Source organism: Coenobita brevimanus, chromosome 23 (genome assembly GCF_032717465.1).
Source record: "Coenobita brevimanus isolate Jiangsu-jjx chromosome 23, ASM3271746v2, whole genome shotgun sequence".
Classification (NCBI taxonomy): domain Eukaryota; kingdom Metazoa; phylum Arthropoda; class Malacostraca; order Decapoda; family Coenobitidae; genus Coenobita; species Coenobita brevimanus.
In genome coordinates, this window is record NC_136976.1 from 64,814,948 (window position 1) to 64,834,096 (window position 19,149).

Consider the following 19,149-nt stretch of genomic DNA (forward strand, 5'->3'; position numbering starts at 1 on the left):
CCCGGGCTCCTACGTTCCTCATGGGGCAGCGTAGAATTGGATGATGGATGGATGGATATATATAAATATATATATATGTAATATATATATAAATATATATATATATATATATATATATATATATATATATATATATATATATATATACATACATACATACATACAGTAGGCTCGTACAGTGCGCAAGAGATTGGGCGGTCCACGACCTCGCGCACTGGGAATTCATGCACTGAGAATACATAATCTTATGGGAAAAATTATATATGGGCGGTACCCCCTAATACCTGGACATTTTTGGCCCTTACAGACATAAAAAAGGTCAAATTTTTCTGACATTGTACGACAGATATAGCTGCAATAACAAAAATATGGGCAGTCACCTTAACAACAGTAGACAACAGGCCTGATGGATTTAAACAACAAGAGTTCTGAGGTGCGGCAATGCACTTACAGTGCCCCCGCCACCACCCCGGCCGCACCATGCTTGTTTAACAGTTGCCAGTGTTGTATTATTCCAGGCTTTGACGAAGAAATTTACGGCCTGTTGAATGTTACATTTCTTCCAGAATGCAGCAACAGTCATTATGGTGGGGGTTGCAGGTATGCTAGGTGAAGCAGGTGAGTTAGGTGGGGCTGTGAAGATGGAGAGGGAGGCGGCTGGTGAGTCAGGTGGGGCAGTGGAGGACGGCGGTGGGCGAGTCAGGGGAGGTGGTGAGGGGAGGATCCTCCCTCTCCTCCTCGTTACTGCTCACATTTTCGGCAATTTCCTTCATCTCTTCTTGCTTGTTTGTTTCATTCCTCATCTTGTTATGGACGTATTGGCAGTATAACAACTTGGTATTCACGAAATAAACATCATTATTATAGAAACTGGGTATCCATTCTAACTTATTGTTATTGCCGAAAACATTATTATTGAAGCTGTTATTGACGATATCTTATTGTAGACTCCTCTTGAGCACCTTCCCCATGAGCCTCTAGGTCACTATTGGCACGTTGTGTGGGGTGGGTGGGTCGCGTACTGATGGAAAATGGTGTTTTTAAGCCACTTCTTGCCTCTACCTCGTGTTTTGTGAGGTAAACTCGCGCATTCAAGGTTTTTCGTTTACCCCACAAAACACGAGGTAAAGGCAAGAAGTGGCTTAAAAACGCCATTTTCCATCAGTACGCGACCCACCCACCCCACACAACGTGCCAATAGTGACCTAGAGGCTCATGGGGAAGGTGCTCAAAAGGAGTCTACAATATATATATATATATATATATATATATATATATATATATACAGTAAAAGTCCCATTATTCGGTATCTATGGGACCGGGATGATGCAGAGATATTGGATTTGCCGAATAATCAAAAACCTACCCACTCAGTACCTTAAATATATTGGTGAACACTGTCATCACCACTTATGGTATTACAACTGTGTTTGGAGAGAGTACTGTATACTGTACAATACTGCATTCAATACAGTACTACACCTGAATCTGAAATATATATATTAAACATGCATGGATATTAAAGATGCGAGGATATTAAAGATGCATGGAGAGAGCATTATAATCGGTTGTTGAATGAGGAGTTTGACTGGGACAGGGAAGGTTTGGAGCCAGCAGATCCAGTGTCTGGCCCTTGGCCTTTGATTGATACTGCTACTGTGAGTGAGGCAATAGGCAGGATGAGGGTGGGGAAGGCAGCAGGTGTGTCTGGGTTGACTGCCGAAATGTTGAAGGCCTCAGGCAATGTAGGGGTGAGTTTAGTCACTGACCTGATAAATAGGATTATTTATGAGTGTGTTGTCCCAGATGATTGGCTGAAGAGTGTAATTGTAAATGTGTATAAAGGGAAGGGTGATGCCCTGGAAAGAGGAAATAATAGAGGTATAAAGCTTTTAGAGCAGAATATGAAGGTAATGGAGAGAGTTTTAGAAGGTATGATTAGAGAAAGAGTGAATATTGATGAGATGCAGTTTGGGTTTATGCCAGGTAGGGGGACCACTGATGCCATATTCATTGTTCGACAGCTTCAGGAAAAATATGTTGGTAGGAGAAGGGATCTTTATTTTGTTTTTGTTGATTTGGAGTCCCTAGAGAGGTGGTGAAGTGGGCAATGAGAAAGCTTGGCTTGGAGGAGTGGCTGGTTAGGGTGGTTATGGCCATGTATGTGGGTGCTCACACCCAGGTGAGAGTGGATGGAGATTTGAGTGATGAGTTTTCCGTGAATGTTGGTGTGCATCAGGGGTCAGTCTTGAGTCCCATGTTGTTTATCATGGTACTTGAAGCCCTTTCACGTGACTTTAGAAACGGACTCCCATGGGAGTTGTTGTATGCTGATGATTTGGTGTTGATTGCAGAGAATGTAAGGGAGGCGGAGGAAAGGTTTAGGAAGTGGAGAGATGGTATGGGGCAAAAGGGTTTAAGGGTAAATGCAGATAAAACAAAAGTGATGATATCTAGGGTTTGTGGCGGTACTGTCAAAGACGAGGGAGAGTGGCCATGTGCAGTTTGCCACAAGGGCGTGGGAAGTAATTCCATCTTGTGCGGTGTGTGTGATAAATGGGTGCATAAGAGATGTAGTGGTATCAGAGGTAGACTGCGAGATAATGCTGATTTTATGTGTGCGGCGTGCCGGGGTGAGCAGGTGGAGATTGTCAGACGTGAAAGGATTGAACTTGCTGGTGAATCTCTTGAGTGTGTGGAAGAGTTTTGTTATTTGGGAGACATGTTGTGTGCTGGAGGTGGGGCTGGAGCTAGTTCTGTGGCTAGGGTGAGAAGTGGTTGGAAGAAGTTCAGGGAGCTCTTGCCTCTCCTGACATTGAGAGGGCTCTCCCTACGTGCTAAGGGGTCTTTGTATGCAGCATGTGTTAGGAGTGTAATGCTGTATGGCAGTGAGACCTGGGCAGTGAAGGAGGAAGATATTCGCCGGCTCAGACGTACAGAAATGACAATGATTAGGTGGATGTGCAGTGCGTCCCTGCGTCCAAGGCCTGGAGGGGCTGGGTTTACAATGGAAGAGTTGAGAGGTAGGATGGGACTGGAGTGTATTGGTGTTGTGATGAGGAGAGGTAGATTGAGGTGGTTTGGACATGTGGAGAGGATGGGGGATGATAATTGGGTGAGGAAGGTGAGAAGTGTTAATATTGGGGGTGGGGTTATGAGGGGCAGACCGAGAAAGACATGGGATGAGGTCATTAAGTGTGACCTTAGGGTTAAGGGACTGAACAGGGAGGCTGCAATGTATCGTGCAGCGTGGAGAGCCGCCATTAGGTGACCAAGGCCGACATATGCAAGCATGTTGGAGCCTTTAAAAACGAAAACGTATATATATATATATATATATATATATATATATATATATATACAGTATATACAGTAACCCCTCCAATATCCGGATCAATAGAGCCATCGGTAGGTTCGGATATTGGTTTTGTCCGGATATTGGGCCCCAGCTTATGGACTTGTACTTACGGACCCTAACACAGAGAAACACCTATACAACTCCCTCCGGACATGCATAGCACCTATTTAACACCCAAATCACACCAATAAGGCACATAAATGACTGAAATAAATGCAATAGAAACATAAAATGTGGGTTTAGAAGTATGTTCATACATTAATAAACATTCTGGTACTTATGGACTCTAACCGAACCTAACCTAACCGAACCTAACCGAACTCTGAAAAACACATTCCTACTGCACATGCATGAGGTAAGTTTAGTATGGAAAGAAGTACAGTATGACACTTTCTGGTAAGTATAGTATGGGAAAAAATACAATATGAAACATTCTGGTAAATATAGTATGGGAAATAGTACAACATGAAACATTTTGGCTACTTACAGCAAGTCCCTGGCCACCTCGATGAATAACCGCCTCCTCTCGGACTCTGACAGTAAGAACGATTTCCTGAAGCACTTGCACTACACTCTTCCTGAAGTCTTGCACTGAACTTAGTCACTAACACACAGAAGTCCGTTCTTTTCACAGTGTTCACTTTAGTCCAAATAATGTTCCATTAAATTTAAGTGTTGCACATTAACATTTCCCAAGTTTTTTTAAGTTTCCAAAGCCAAAACAAAGAAGGTTAGTTACGTTAAATTTCTTTTCTACTTAGTCTTTTCTCCCAACTTGAAAACCTTAACACAACACACCGTTTTTTTCACTGCACAACACTCAAAATTCCCGTGTGGTCTAGTGGAGAAGTTCTTGCTGTTTATTCACTGTCAGAGCCCGAGAGTATCACTTGCAGGCGTCCAAGGGGTGCATCGGTGGGTAGTGGTGATGGCGTACCGACTACAGAAGACTCTGAAGACAGCCACAAACTCACGTCGAGCGGTGACTCCACTGCAGCTGATGTGCTGGGCTGTGGCTCGGAGCATGAGGGCCTGTCTTGGGGAGGCAACGGAGTGGAACCAGGGCTTGGCACAGCGGGGGTCACGGGCCTGAAAAAACTGTCAATCGTTGACTGACGCAAGGACCGACGATTCTGGCGATTGATGATGCACTGCCGGAAAGCACGCACTTCCTCCACGAGTCCCAAGGGCCCCATCTCCCTGTCGCAGTCCGGGTGTTCCAGATAGTCTAGGACGAACTCTAGATGTTCCCGGAGTGCGCTCAGCTTGGGGATGGCTGGAGTAGTGTCCTGCTGGGCGGAGTCTGCATCATCATCGCCTTCGTCGTCGGAATCTTCAAGTTCGGGACTGACACCAGCAACCGAAGACGCGATCTTGATATCAGACAACGTCTGATACCCAGGATCGCCCTCGTCGTCGTCCAACCACTCACGAACATCGTCCACATCAACATCGTCGCCGTGCGTACGTAGCCGTGCATGGAAGTCATCCACGTCAAACCCTAGGAAATCGTACTCCACATCTGTTCCGAGAAGCAGACGAGACCAACCATTTTCAAGAGTTTTCACAGGGACTTCCTTCCATGCACTAGCCCAGTTGTACAGCGCAGACTTGATGTTGTAGCGGCGAAGGTTTTCCAAAGTCCGCTTGCCTTGAGTGTCACGTCCTTCCCTGCGCTCGTCCTCGTCCTCGAGAACCACCATCACCTCGTCCAGGAACTTCCGACGGTACAGGCGCTTTGTTGCCACGATCACTCCTTGGTCCATTGGTTGAATGAGAGCAGTCGTATTAGGTGGCAGAAACATGCACCTAATACGGCCATTCTCAGCAACCAAGTCCTTGTCGCACGGGTGGGCAGGTGCATTGTCGAGGAGAAGGAGAGCCTTTACCTGGTCGCGAGGAATTCCCAGTGTCTTCGTCTGGTAATGTATGACCTCCTTGACGAAGTGATGGTGAAACCAGTCTTTGAAAATCACAGCTGTGAACCATGCTTTCAAAGAATGGTACCATACGACAGGAAGGACATCCATCACCCCACGAAGGCACCGAGGCTGCTTTGCACGGCCAACAATAACGGGCTTAAGCCGGTGCATGCCGTTAGCATTGGCACAACACAAAGCAGATATCCATTCCTTAGAAAGCTTGCGGCCAGGTACACGCTTCTCCGTCTCATCGGCGAGAGTGTTCGTTGGCACCGAGCGATAGAATAGGCCAGTTTCGTCAGCGTTATAGACTTGACCGAGAGTGAGGCCCTCCCTGTCGATCAAGCCTTTCACCTTGTGCCGAAACTCGTCAACTCCATCCTCGTTAGCGTCCAATGCTTTGCCATGTGCTTTACGGTTAGTAAGGCCATGTCGCAACTTGAACGCAAAGAGCCAACCCTCGGATGCCTTGAAGTCTAGGGCGTCGTGAAGCCTTGCAAACTTCTCAGCAGCAGCCTTCAGCTTCGTTCCACGTACCATCACACCAGCTGCACGTTGCTGTCGATACCAAATCAACGTGGAGCGGTCGATCTCTGCATACTTGGGGGTAAACATAACCTTCCTCTCCACGTTGCGTTTGCTTCTCGACGAGAAGTCAGCCGTGTACTGCATGAGCTTGTCTCGGGAACGCTTGATATCGAACAAAGTCGACCGGGCCAGGTTGAACTCGCGGAGAATGCGAGAGGAAGACCAACCCGCATCAACCTTCTCCAATATCTCCCATTTCTTCTCCAGAGTCAACACCACTCTCTTCCTTTTCTCAGGAGGCGGGGCCATCATCACACACACTAAGAGTAGGGCAGAGAGCAGCAGGAGGCCTTGCAGCAAGTACGGCACCACCACAAAAGCGAGCACGTGGGCAGCCATGGCGAAGAGCGTAGGTCCAGTCGCGGTGAGAGACAGGCGGGAAGTGGGGAGGATGCAGCGGCGCTCTATCGGACGTCGGAGGAATGACGAACCAAAACAATGCTCTCACGCGGCGCGCGCGGCAAGTTCAAATTACGGACGGCAAAAAATCGATTTTTTTTTTCCAATTTTTTTGGATTTTCGGACCATTTTGGGAATGTTTGATCCCAGGACGATAAGGTTCGGTTAGTGGGGATGTTCGGTTATTGGGCGTCCGGATATTAGAGTGATTACTGTATATATATATATATATATATATATATATATATATATATATATATATATACATATATATATATATATATATATATATATATATACAGTATATATATATATATATATATATATATGTATATACACTATATATATGAATTAGTGAACATAGACAAGTGTAATGACACAGTAGGCATACACCTCAGATAACGCTTCCTGGATGGCCGAAATGATATGGAATATTACCTACCACCTCAGTACATCACTTGTATTGGTGAACTCATCACTACTTATATTATTACAAATATGTTTGAAGTGAGTGCTGTTTACAGTACTTTTTCCAAACACAAAATAAAATACATGTAGTCGAAAAATTGCATAAAATAAAGTGAATGAATATGAATTGGTATGGTCTTTCTGATGAAAGTTAAACGTACATTTAGTGCTCATTCTTTTGTTCATTTTTTTTTTTTTTTTGCTTGTGAAAGGAGAGTATTGATTGAAACAGTAATATATTCCATTAACCCCTTAATAACCTCCGGCATTGAACAACCCTTTACAGTACAGATATCAGTGATGTCATGTTAAGTGAGCTGTGAAAAAACTATGAACAATTATTGGAAGGGAACGAAGGTCACTGGTATGTTTACACAACTCTACGATACGATTCCAAGCAGTCAGAGGGTCGGTTAATTTCAGATGTTTTCGCCCATTTGGTAAATGCACCGTAACTTTGTAACTCAGCCAGTCCCAAAGAAGGGTGACCACTCCCAACCTTCCAACTATCGTCCAATTGCTTTAACGTCCTGTATTTCAAAAGTTTTCGAGTCAATTCTCAATAGAAAAATTTTAAGACATCTTTCCTATCACAACCTTCTTTCCGATCATCAGTACGGGTTCCGTCAGGGACGCTCCACTGGCGATCTTCTCACCTACCTTTCAGACTCCTGGTCATCCTCCTTTCGGGACTTTGGCGAAAGCTTTGCCATTGCACTTGACATCTCAAAGGCTTTCGATCGAGTCTGGCATAAATCTTTGATTTCCAAACTGCCCTCCTACGGTTTGTATCCTTCTATCTGTGCCTTCATCGCTAGCTTCCTTTCTGGTCGTTCTATAGCCGTTGTTGTAGACGGCCATCGTTCTTCTCCTAGATCTATCAACAGTGGTGTTCCTCAGGGCTCTGTCCTATCACCAACTCTCTTCCTTTTATTCATCAATGATCTTCTAAGCTGTACATCTAACCCTATCCACTCATCCGCTGATGACTCCACCCTTCACCTTTCCATTCGGTTCCCGCAACGCCCATCTCAACAGTTACTTCAAGAAACAAGGGATGAGGCTATGGCACACCTAATGTCTGACTTGGCTCGTATCTCTGACTGGGGTAATAATAATATGGTTGTTATTAATGCATCTAAGACTCAGTTCTTACACCTATCAACCCGGCAAAATCTTCCACAGGTATACCTACTAATGTTTAATAATATTCAGCTTAATCCTGCATCATCCTTGAACATGCTTGGGGTTTCATTTACTCAGGACTTATCTTGGAAAGATCATATTACATCTCTTGTAAAATCTGCTTCCAAGAGATTGGGTGTGCTAAGCTGACTTCGCTCTTTCTTTACCCCTGTGACTCTATACAGGGGTTTTATCTGCCCCTGTATGGAGTACAACTCTCATGTGTGGGGAGGCTCCCCACATACAGCTCTTCTCAATAGGGTGGAGTCAAAGGCTTTTCGTCTCATTAACTCTCCTCCTCTTACTGACTCCCTTCAACCTCTGTCTCTTCGCCGCACTGCTGCATCTTTATCTCTTTTCTGTTGCTACTTTAATGGTCACTGCTCCTCTGAACTGTCTGCTTGCATTCCTCCACCTCTACGACGGGCGCGTAGCACCCGACTGGCAGCAAACTCTCATCCCTTTTCTGTCCAGCTCTCTAATGCAAGAGTTAACCGTTACTCCCAGTCTTTCATTTATGCAACAGATCAGCTCTGGAACTGTCTTCCTCTGTCTGTATTTCCTGCTGCCTGTGATCTCCAGTCTTTCAAACGCAGTGTGTCCAGGCATCTCAAAATGATCGGATCTTGAATTTGGCTCTCTATTGTATTTTGTTTTTCTCTTGGAGGGAACTGTTACTGCGGGCTCATGGCCTTTGGTTCCTTCTTCCTTGCATTAAAAAAAAAAAAAAAAAAAAAAAAACGTGAATCATAGCATGGGTTTAAGAAGCTAAATAATACATTGTTAGGTGTGCCACACGATTATCTTCACATCTTTAAGAAAATGGAAGAAATTTAATTCCTCTCTGAGTACGTAGAGTAAGTTTCGTCCATTCTTCTGAAATCAATTTGTTTTTCTTAAAGATGTGAAGATAAAAGTCTGGCTTACCTAGCAATGTGTTATTTAGCTTCCTAAACCCATGCTATGATTCGCTATGAGTCTGGGAAAAATTGATAAAGTTACGGGGCATTTACCAAATGGGCGAAAACATCTGAGATTAACCAACCGCTTGGCTGCTTGGAATCGTAGCGTAGAGTCATGTAAACATACCAGTGACCTTCGTTCCCTCCCCATAATTGTTCAGTTTTCTTTATAGCTCACACTAACTTGACATCACTGACATCGGTACTGTAAAGGGTTGTTCAGTGTCGGAGGTTATTTAGGGGTTAATGGGATACATTACTGTTTGCATCAATACTCTCTCTTTCACATTAAACACAAAAACAAACAAAAGAATGAGCGCTAAATGTACATTTAACTTTCATCAGAGACACCTTAGCAATTCATATTCCTCCAGTTTATTTTTAAGTATTTTTCTGACTTTAGGTTAGCTTAGGTTTGGTTAAATTATTAGGTACAGTTAAACTCGGTTAGGTTAGGTTTAGTTAAACAGGACAGTCCCTTCCACCATTATGCTGAGAAATAAAAATACTAGAGCTGTCACAGCCGTACAGATAAAAACAATGGGGAAACTGATTTAACAAGCATCATTTATTTATGGGTAATGCATTACAGTATCAGTGGTTCATGGGCTATGCAATTACCGGTAAATGTCACTTTCAGGAAGGCATCAAGAATGAACGAATTTCAAGAATTAGTGAGGGGGCTTGGAACGTAACCCTCGCTAATTTGGAGGGGGTGTTTACTGTACTGTATGATACTGTGCAGTATTGTAATCACTACAGTACTATACCTGAATCTGAAAAAATATAGAAATTGGTGAACATACATAAGTGTAATGAAACAGGCCTACAAGTCACAGATAACACTTCCTGGACTGCCGTGATGATTCCGGACATCTGCCGAAAAATCAAAGATTTTCGTAAATGGGACTATTTCTCAAAACTGCCGAAATGTCGGATCTACCGAATAATCAGCTGCCGAATAATAGGACTTTTACTGTATATATATATATATATATATATATATATATATATATATATACATATACATACAGTAATCCCTCCAATATCCGATGTAATAGAGCCATAGGCAGGTCCGGATAGTGGTCCTGTCCGGATATTGGGCCCCAGCTTATGGACTTGTACTTATGGACCCTAACTCAGAGAAACACCTATACAACTCCCTCTGGACATGCATTGCACCTGTTTAAGACCCAAATCACACCAATAAGGGACATAAAAGACTGAAATAAATGCAAAAGAACCATAAAATGAGATTTTAGAGGTGAGTTTATACAATATTAAACATTCTGGGTACTTACAAGTCCCTTGCTCCTGGACTGGTTTGAACCGCCAGTTTGCAGTCCACAGTTAATCCTCTGCACTCTGATTTCTAATTTCTTAACACTGCACAACACTGTAAATTCCTGTATGTTCTAGTGGTGAGGTATTGCAGTTTATTCACTGTTTATTCACAAAAGACAAGCTCCTGTGGCTTGCACTGCTATGAGCATCTGCTCTCGATCAGAGTTAGGCTGTGACTGTTGATGATGGCGGGGTAACAGAGTTGCCAGATCGCAACAGCCACATTACCAATCTCCTCAACTTTCATTACCAAATTTAACTTTTCATTACCAGATTCGTAAAGCTAGCATTTATTCTTCACTAATTATATATACAAGTGGAAATACATGCAATCACTGTCCTTATAATTAACAGCATGTTGATTATTTTCACGCTATGTAGGGTAGCAGATTAATCAGAGAGAGCAAACAATCCACCATCTCCATTCTGTGTATCCTCATACATGTGGAAAATCCATTTGGTAATGCATTATTCTGACTCATTACCAAATTGGCCCACACTTGGTAATGAAAAATACCAAATGGCAACCCTGACAGGGGAGAGGGGAGGGGGGAGGAAGGAAGGGGTGAAGGGACCATGGTGTAACAGCTGTTCAGTGCCAGACAGCAATGTCAAATTACGGGTGGGAAAAAAGTCAGATTTTTTTCGAATTTTTTTGCGGTTTTTGGCCCATTTTGGGAATATTGGATCCCAGGATGAATGTGTCCGGTTAGTGGGGGATGTTCGGATATTAGAGGGATTACTTATATATATATATACACACAGCAATCCCTGTGCTATCCGGACGCCCACTTACCGGACTCTTCATTTACTGGACATTGTGGGCCTGGACCTTCAGAACCAAAAAAAAAAAAAAAAAAAAAAAAAAATCCTAATTTTTTCCCACCTGTAATTTGAAATTGCCCCTTGGTACCACGTGGCGCTGAACAGCTGTTTACACCACAGCCCCTTCACTCCTTCCTCCCCCCTTCCCCCTCCTCAGTCAGAGTTGCCCTTTGGTATTTTTCATTACCAAATGTGGGCCAATTTGGTAATGAAATGTTCATTTGGTAGTGAATCAGCATGAACCATTACCAGATAGATTTTTCAAATGTATAAACATATAGAGAATGGAGATGGTGGACTGTCTGCTCTCTTTGATTAATATGCTGTCATACATAATGCAAAAATAAACATGCTGCTGATTATATGGAGAGTGATTATTTCCATTGTACATATAATTAATGAAGAATAATGCTTCCTTTAAGAATTTGGTAATGAAAAGTTAAATTTGGTAATGAAAATTGAGGAGTTTGGTAATGTGGAGGAGCTCATCTGGCAACCCTGTCCACAGTTACTGCCTTAACACTGTCAAGGGTGGACGTACATCGCAATGGATGACGCATGTGCTCGGTTTTGTGAATAAACAATTAATAAACTGCAATACCTCGCCACTAGACCACATGGGAATTTGCAGTGTTCAGAATTTAGAATTTAGAGTGCAAAGGATTAAGTGTGGAGTGCAAAGAGGTGGTTGAAACTGGCGTGGCGCAATTAAGAACAGAAATTGCAGTGTTAATCAATTATAACTCACAGTGCAAAGAATTAAGCGAGTATAAGTGGCTGGGGAATGGCTGGGAGAAGGAGGGAGGTGAGAAGACAGGAAGAAATCAGTAGGATAGAAGTTGTGGAAGCAATGAAGAAAGTTAAATCAGGGAAAGCCCCAGGAATTGATGGAGTGTGTGGTGAAATGCTGAAGCATGGGGGAGAGATAGTAGTAGAATGGATGTGGAAGATGTGCAGATTGGCCTGGGAGGAAGGTAGAGTCCCGGAGGATTGGAAGTTAGGTATAATTATTCCCTTGTACAAAGGAAAAGGGGAAAAAGAAGTGTGTGGTAATCATAGGGGCATTTGTCTTCATAGTATAATAGGAAAAGTTTATGGTAGGATACTTATTGACAGAGTTAGAGAAAGAACAGAGAAATTAGTTGGAGAAGAACAGGGAGGCTTTAGGAAGGGAAGAGGTTGTGTAGATCAGATATTCATTCTCAGATCTTTAGTGGAAAAGTTTCTAGAGAAGGGAAAGATGTTGTATGTGGCTTTCATGGATTTGGAGAAAGCATATGGCAGGGTGGATAGACAAGGATTATGGAAAGTGTTAAGAATATATTGAGTAGATGGGAAGTTGTTGAATGCTGTGAAGAGTATGTACGATGGTGCGAAGGCTGCAGTGCATGTGGATGGTGAACTAAGTGAATTTTTCTCTTTGAAGGTTGGGTTGAAACAGGGATGTGTCATGTCTCCATGGTTGTTCAATCTGTACATGGATGGGGTAATAAAAGAGGCACAAGGTAGGGTAGTGGATGTTGGAGTGGCCCTGGTGAGAGAGGATAGTGTTAGGAAACTCCCTGTACTGTTGTTTGCAGATGATACTTTGTTGTTAAGTGAAGACGAAGGGGAGCTGCAAGGCTTGGTGGATGAGTTTGAGAGAGTGTGTAAGAAACGGAATCTAAAGGTGAATGTAGGGAAGAGTAAAGTGATGGTATTTAAGAGAGGTGAAGTCAGTGAATGTACAGCGAGGTTGGATGGTGAGGAATTGGAAATTGTGAGTACGTTTAAGTACTTGGGTAGTGTGATGAGTAAGGATGGAGGTTTGGAGGGTGAAGTGCTTGAAAGGGTACAGCAGGGAAGAAAGGTTGCTGGTTCTTTGAAAGCAGTGATAAGAAACAGGGAAGTGAGCATGGAAGTGAAAAAGTTACTACATGACAGTATTGTGATACCAACTCTAACGTACGGAAGTGAAGCTTGGACGTTGTTGGAAGGACAGAAGTCAAGAGTGAGAGCAGTGGAAATGAGTTTTTAAGAGGAGCCTGTGGAGTCACATGGAGAGAGGCTGACGAATGAGGATATAAAGGAGCGTTGTGGTGTTGATGTGGATGTGATAGGAAGCGTTATGAGGAACACACTGAGGTGGTTTGGCCATGTGGAGAGGATGGAGGGTGAAAGACTGACGAAGAGAGTGTATGTGAGTGAGGTGGAGGGGGAAAGAGGGAGGGGGAGGCCGAGGATGAGATGGAGGGATGGGGTGGAGAGGTATATGAGAGAGGGGGGTGTGAGTTGGGAGCAGGGGAGTGAAATGACGGGGGACAGTGCGACTTGGAGGCGATTTGTTTGTGGCCACCCCAAACGGGATTGAGGCGTCTGGCAATAGATAGATAGATAGACAACACTGGATAAATGTACGTACTTCAAGAGCATATTCACAACTAAAAGAGCCTATGAGGAGGTACCTGTAGTTTTTTTTTTTTTATTTTTTATTTTTTTTTTTTCCTCAAGAATACTCCCCCAGTATCCCTGCTTGTCGCAAAAGCTGTCTAAAAGGGTTGGCGGAGGGTTAGTGCCCCTCCCCGGAAAACAACTAACTAATAAGACAAACAATAAGCCTCGGACAAGGACTGACCAAAAGATGATGACCAAGGATCGTACAAAGGACATGGTAATCGGAATGTGGAATGTAAGGGGAGTCAATGATGAGGTGAAAGAGAGAGAGATTGTCCAGGTGCTTGAGGGTGCGAAAGTTGATGTATGCGGAATAACTGAAATGAAATGGAGAGGTGAGAATGTGAGAGAATGGCAGTATGGATGGGGTATATGTACAAGAGTAGGTGAGGATGAGAGGGCAAAAGGAGTATGTATAGTTGTGAGTAAAAGATGGAAGAAGAGCATAAGAGAGTGTGGATCAGTTGGGTCAAGAATTGTGTGGGTAAGATTGAAAGTTGGAATTCAAATCTGGGCAATTGTGTGTGTGTATGCGCCAACGCAAGATCATGCAAGCAGAGTGAGAGAAGAGTTCTGGACAAATGTGGAAGTGTGTATGGAAAAGTTTGGAAGGAATGAGAGAGTGTTTTTGATCGGTGATATGAATGGTAAAGTAGGGGATGTGAAGGTGGATGGAATAGTTGGTGAGTGGGGTGTGCCTGCTGAGATAGATGAGAATGGCTGTGCATTAGTGGACATTTGTGCTGGGAAGGGGTTGGTAATAGCCAATACCCTCTTCAGGCACAAAATGATCCACAGGTATACATGGCGAGTGATGAGAAGGGTGGGTGGTGATGTGAATGAAAAGAAGGCAATGATTGATTATGTGTGTGTGGATGCAAGGATGCAAAAATGTGTAATGGGTGCAAGAGCTTCTAGAGGTTGGGGGAGTGGACTTTCTGACCACTACTTGGTGGTGGTCAGAATCAAGGTCCAATTAGGATGGAGAAATAGAAGAAGGGAAGGACGGGAAGAAAGAGTATTTGTAAGGAGAGTGGAAAGGTTACAAGAGGATGAGAAATTGGCAGAGTATAAGAGAGAAGTGGAGGAACGATTGGGCTTATATGAATTGGAGCAGATGGGAGATGTGGAAGGTGTGTGCAGGATATTTACAGAAGAAATATGTGCAGCATGTGACGTGGTGTGTAGTATGTAGAGAAGACGGAGGGGTGTGCAAGGTACAGCGTGGTGGACTGAAGAGGTGAGACAGGCTGTGGCACAAAAGAAGAAAGCATACAAAGAATGGATGAGAAATAGGGGCGTGGAAGAAGTTGAGAGGCGGAAGAGAGAGTTATATATAGAAAGAAAGAGAGAGGTGAAAAGATTAGTAAGAGAGAGTAAGAAGAGAGCAGATGAGGAGTTTGGAAGGAACTTGAGTGTAAAGTGGAGGGACTGTAAGAAAATGTTCTGGAAAGAGGTGAAAAGAGTAAGACAGGGTGGAAGTGAAGTTAGCAGGGAAGTGAAAGATAAAAATGGTAGATTACTACTGGAGAAGGGAGAAAAAGTGAGCAGATGGAGAGAACACTTCAAGGAATTGTTGAACATAGAGAATGGAAGTAATGTGAGTATAACTGGCTGGGGAATGGCTGGGAGAAGGAGGGAGGTGAGAAGACAGGAAGAAATCAGTAGGATAGAAGCTGTGGAAGCAATGAAGAAAGTTAAATTGGGGAAAGCTCCAGGAATTGATGGAGTGTGTGGTGAAAAGCTGAAGCATGGGGGAAAGATAGTAGTAGAATGGATGTGGAAAATGTGCAGATTGGCCTGGGAGGAAGGTAGAATCCCGGAGGTTTGGAAGTCAGGTATAATTATTCCCTTATACAAAGGAAAAGGGGAAAAGGAAGTGTGTGGTAATCATAGGGGCATCTGTCTTCTTAGTATAATAGGGAAAGTGTATGGTAGGATACTTATTGACAGAGTAAGAGAAAGAACAGAGGAATTAGTTGGAGAAGAACAGGGAGGCTCTAGGAAGGGAAGAGTTTGTGTAGATCAGATATTCATTTTTAGATCTTCAGTGGAAAAGTTTCTAGAGAAGGGAAAGAAGTTGTATGCGGCTTTCATGGATTTGGAGAATACATATGACAGAGTGGATAGACAAGGATTGTGGAAAGCATTAAGAATCTATTGAGTAGATGGGAAGTTGTTGAATGCTGTGAAGAGTATATATGAAGGTGCTAAGGCTGCAGTGTGTGTGGATGGTGAACTAAGTGAATTTTTCTCTTTGAAGGTTGGGTTGAAACAGGGATGTGTCATGTCTCCATGGTTGTTCAATCTGTACATGGATGGGGTAATAAAAGAGGTACAAGGTAGGGTAGTGGATGTTGGAGTGGCCCTGGTGAGAGAGGATAGTGTTTGGAAACTCCTTGTACTGTTGTTTGCAGGTGATACTGTGTTGTTAAGTGAAGACGAAGGGGAGCTGCAAGGCTTAGTGGATGAGTTTGAGAGAGTGTGTAAGAAACGGAATGTAAAGATGAATGTAGGGAAGAGTAAAGTGATGGTCTTTGAGAGAGGTGAAGTCAGTGAATGTACAGCGAGGTTGGATAGTGAGGAATTGGAAAATGTGAGTTTGTTTAAGTACTTGGGTAGTGTGATGAGTAAGGATGGAGGTTTGGAGGGTGAAGTGCTTGAAAGGGTACAGCAGGGAAGAAAGGTTGCTGGTTCCTTGAAAGCAGTGATAAGAAGCAGAGAAGTGAGCATGGAAGTCAAAAAGTTATTACATGACAGTATTGTGATACCAACTCTAACATATGGAAGTGAAGCTTGGATGTTGCTGGAAGGACACAAGTCAAGAGTGAGAGCAGTGGAAATGAGTTATTTAAGAGGAGCCTGTGGAGTCACATGGAGAGACAGGCTGACAAATGAGGATATAAAGGAACATTGTGGTGTGGATGTGGATGTGATAGGAAGCATTAGGAGGAATACACTGAGGTGGTTTGGCCATGTGGAGAGGATGGAGGGTGAATGACTGACGAAGAGAGTGTATGTGAGTGAGGTGGAGGGGGGAAGAGGGAGGGGGAGGCTGAGGATGAGATGGAGGGATGGGTTGGAGAGGTATATAAGAGAGGGGGGTGTGAGTTGGGAGCGGGGCAGTGAAATGGAGGGGGACAGGGCGACGTGGAGGCAATTTGTTTGTGGCCACCCCGAACAGGATTGAGGTGTCTGGCAATAGATAGATAGATAGATAGCAAAGTGGTGGTTGAAACTGACGTGGCGCAATCAAGAACAGAAAATTGCAGTGTTAATCAATTATAACTCACAGTGCAAAGAATTAAGATTAGCACAACACTGGATTACTGTACGTGCTTCAAGAGGATATTCACAACTACAAGAGCCTACAAGGAGGTGGCCACAGGCGTGTTGTAAGTACCCTGTACACTTTTAAATATTTTCCATAACCACTTCTAATTCCTCATTCTCTGGTTCCTTTTCATTTATTTCATGCTTTATGTCCATTATTGGTGTGAATAGGATCTTAAATAGGTTTGAATAAGTGCTATGCATGTCCGGTAGGGAGTTATTTAGGTTGCTTTCAAAGTTAGGCTGGGTTAGGGTCATAAGTATCAGTCCAGCAGGCAGAGGCCCACTTTCCGGACATGCCTTTGGGTCTATTACATCGGATAATGGAGGGATTACTGTATACCTATGTTTCTATCTATCTATATACACCCTCTGCAAAAAACCTTGATCCCATCATCCCTCTGAGACCTATGAAAAACACATTTAAGGTAGGCTTAACTCCAACCATCTCCCGAGTTAATCCGGCTGTTAATGTACATCTGGCAGCACCGTGAACACTCCCAGACTCACTGATGCATGAAATTTGCCAGTGCTCGCCGAGCTCTCGTCAGGAGAGGGTGTATGTTGTTGATGCTCGTGCTGCATAAAGTTTCATTTTCTTCCCTACGTCTTACTAGCGTTATTATTTCACCTGACACATTCCAAGATGCCTGTAAAGTACTTGAATGATGTAGAAAAGTCAAAAATATTAACTATGATAGGCTATAACATCACTTTAAAGTGACATTTTCGCCTATCAGAGTTATGTCGAAGTTTTCAAGCAAAATATAGGAGAGTATCAAGGTTTTATGCGGTGGTTATATATATATATATATATATATATATATATATATATATATATATATATATATATATATTTATATTTATATTTATAGAGTAAAAGCTTGATTAACTGGCATCCGATGCATTGGCAAATCCGTATAACCGGAATGCAAATTTGATCCAGCTTAGGGTCGAAAATGTTCTGGATATCAAAAATATTCCACTGTCTGAATCCTCATCTCATGATCCTGATGATCCCCCTATAATTCTTTATTAGTTCTGTACAGTACAGGATAAAGTAGTGTATGCAGCTAAGTTTTCAAAATTATTTTGGCCTGTAATTTAACCCTTTCGTACACGGGGACCCGGTGAAGAATCCAACCACTCACATGTAGAGGTGTGCGGTACGTAGGAGGACTACTGGGCCTTGAAAGCAGGCTGTGAAGCCTATGCCCAGAGTCGGTCACATTTAAAAAAAAAGAAAAGAAAAAAAAAAACTTTCGACCTAGGATTTGTCGAAGTGAAATCCAACCGCTGGCACTCTTTTGACTCAGGATTCATCCAAGTGAAATCAACTGCTCACACTCTTTAAGAGTCCATTCATATAATCTGGTGTATTTTTCACAACAATTTGTTTTTGATCTTCCTTTAAAAAAAAAAAAAAAAAAAAAAAAAAAAAAGGAATTTCCATATTGTATCATTCACTTATTTATTCAATGCTCATTTACTTACAGTCATATAAACATTTCGGCAATGATTATAGAATATTGTAGAACATTTATCTGCAATCCATTTTGTAAAAAAAATGACACTTCTAGCTGTGCTAGAAAATTTTTTATGGCATATAGAATAACAAGAGTCGTTCATCACTCATGGCCGCTCTGAGTGAACTGTTTCCTATCACTTCATTCTCGCTTGCCCAGACCTCATGCTTCCCACAATTCTCACTCAGTGATTTGTGCGGCATCGAAAAATGATTACAATCATTTCATTCCCCAGTCCTAATTTTGAACTGTATTGTTATGAAACTGATACATGTTACAAATGAATAAATGATCTTCCTAATGAATGAAAAAAAGTTAGTAAAGGATATAAAACACCATACTTTATCGTTCAGTAATGTATTCATTTAGTCACTGACATACTGTATATACAGTACTCACACACTGTATTTTTTTTCACAACAGTTTGTTGTTGTGAAAAAAATAGTGTGTGAGTACTGTATATATGTCAGTGAGTAAATGAATACATTACTGAACGATAAAGTACTGTGTTTTATATCCTTTATTTACTTTTTTTTTTTTTCATTTATTAGGAAGATCATTTATGCATTTGTAACATGTATCAGTTTCATAACAATACAGTTAAAAATTAGGGCAGGGGAATGAAATGATTGCAATCATTTTTCAATGCCGCACAGATCACTGAGTGAGGATTGTGGGGAGCGTGAGGTCTGGGCAGGCGAGAATGAAATGGTAGGAAACAGTTCACTCAGTGCGGCCAGGCGTGATGAACGCCTACTGTTATTCTGTATGCCATAAAAATTTTTGTTGGATAGCTAGACGTGTCA

The 19,149-nt window shown here is 42.6% G+C and overlaps 1 protein-coding gene across 1 annotated transcript in view; it reads left to right on the top strand.

Annotated features, from left to right (window-relative positions):
• Nucleotides 1–19,149, top strand: part of Cox10 (Cytochrome c oxidase assembly factor 10) — an 83,008-nt gene that overhangs the window by 13,335 nt on the left and 50,524 nt on the right. The window lies entirely within an intron of this gene.